Raw genomic sequence first — 2462 nt, forward strand, 5'->3', positions numbered from 1 at the left:
ATCCATGCGACTCTATGACCTTGTGGATATTTGAATGGTTAAGGGTCACGCTCAGGGATTATGCAATGACGGATGAGCCCAAGTACTTTGTAACCATCCAACTTTGCTTTTTGCTTCAACAACAGAGAAATTATACTTAGTTCTATTCTACTTCGGTGGATCTAAATTCTTCCATAACATCGTCGTTGGTTGAATAATATCGAATTTCAACCTCACGACAACGATCACTACATTCATGAGTTTATCGCGAATAAGGATCTTCAGTACTTCATTCTTTTTTAGCTTTGTAACAAACTCATCCAACGATGTGGGCAATATGTGCATCGTGGAGAGATTCAACAACTTCAAATCAGAGCATGAGTTGCAATGCCAAATCCTAAAATTGAGCAATATAATGTGGAGTCAATGGGCTCCCACTTGCTAATAACCTATTTTGTCGTTTTCCTTAGAATGTAGAACTCACTCTCAAAACCAACATTCACAATTAGGCCAAATTCTTCTTCCATTGTCATTGCAACTCTCCTTAAGGATGTCCTTGGACAGTATCCCCAAGGATGGCTAGGTGTTAAATTCATATCAACTAATGCCATCTTCTCTTTGTCAGACCATGCACATTGTCTTCATGTCAGGCATCAATCAGATTTGACCAACACTAGTAAGGTTGGAACCTTCAGCTGGACCATCTTAGTTTGAATTCATACCCATGCATGCAAATGTCACTTCACTACTTTGTTGAAACGATTTTCTGGAACAACCTGAAGCATTGACCCAAAGGAGACTGAACAAACTCAAGTCTTCCTTCATTGCCTCCTAGCTCCATAATCTAAGAATTAGTAATTGAGGTAACTGCTTCAGATATCACATTTCGTGTACTATTTTCCTTCAACTTATTGAAACTGACTGCATTGTCCCTTAAGATTTCTCGTGTGATTTCAATAGCTTCTTCGATAGAGAGATCATCACCCCAAGCATCAGAAAGGACATATACAACTACTTTGCTTGCCCATTCCATCGTGTTATATGTGGACCATAAAATTTGGCAGTGTCTATTTGAGCGCGACTATCAAACCTTTTAACCATCTTAATCACTGCATGGTTTTCACCAGATCCCTCCTATCACATTATTTGATTGGGTGACTCTAAATAAGTATGTATCAATGTGGTATGGATGTTTCCCTTAGGAAACATCTTTTTTGCAGTGTGCTTGCTATACGTCCTCTGGATCAGGCTTATCATACCATGGCAATCAAAGTCCTTTAAATCGTATCTCGAGAAGTTGTTTTTTCTTAATATAGGGCGTTGGTCATCCCCAAGTAATTTAATATTTGTTCATGGCCCATCAACGACGTCATAGTGGTCCTTGCCGGTATATCCTCCATCACTAACCTACATAAGCAAAACAAAACTCAGTCCATTGTATGATACATTAGGAATCTTTCTATATTTGCAAGTGGGACCCTTTTACACTCTTATAACTCTCATACCAAGAATATTTTGATAAAAATGAAGTTTATAAATTCCAGAGAGACCTTTAAATAATTCCCACAACTACTAGGTTCTTTTATTTGCAACAACGCTTAGTAAGAACATGCATTTTAAACTTCACATTTGATGGAATAAATGGTCATTATCACTAATCATCTCAATGACCGAAATGTCATGTGAATCCCTAGCATGAAAATGCTTAACATTATGCCTTCAAACTGTCATGTGATCACATGAGGATCCAAACTTAAGAATGCAGGCCAGAGAATGAGTAGGGAGATGAGGCATGACCAGTGGTGATGAGTATCTACACCCGTTACATCATAGAGAACACGGGGCTTGAGCATGCACCAGTAAAATAGTGAATATACAAACCCTAATGCATCCATAGGAACCAAGATGAGTAGAGGCAAACATATGTGATGGATGGGGAACCAATCATGAATTTAGGGGAATATGACATGTAATCATATTTACCACATTGTCATACAATGTCGGTGAGAATGTGTCCTTTGAAGCATATCAATTAGGTCAAAATAAGAAGGGAAGCTTTATTTTGACAATCTAAGGTTTCTCCCATACCCCAATATGATCAACATAATGAAAACCAAATTGAACTCTTTCTCATCCACACGCAGTGCCTCCACTTATTGTGATGCTCATTATAGAAGGATAAGCTTCAAAGTTACGAGAGACTTTTAGTGCATCGTTGAAGTGACAAAGTTTCAAATCCCTAATGCAATCATAAAGTCAATTTCATGATGTGTGGGTGCAACATGTAACGCGTGAATGGGAACATCAACAGGGTTTGATAGGAAGGGTAGCGAGGAGAGTAACCAGTTGAAAACTTGATTGAGACCCTAATGGGTTGAGCGAGTGGAGGGGGACCCAAAGTTTTGGATATGCCCGAAAAATTTGGGTGTTGTTATAACGGCTATAACAACAACTTATAAGTTATGGCTTTTATAGCCATGGAT

This window comes from Pinus tabuliformis, chromosome 7 (genome assembly GCF_031772625.1).
Source record: "Pinus tabuliformis cultivar Carrire ecotype Pingquan chromosome 7, CPIR1, whole genome shotgun sequence".
Lineage (NCBI taxonomy): Eukaryota > Viridiplantae > Streptophyta > Pinopsida > Pinales > Pinaceae > Pinus > Pinus tabuliformis.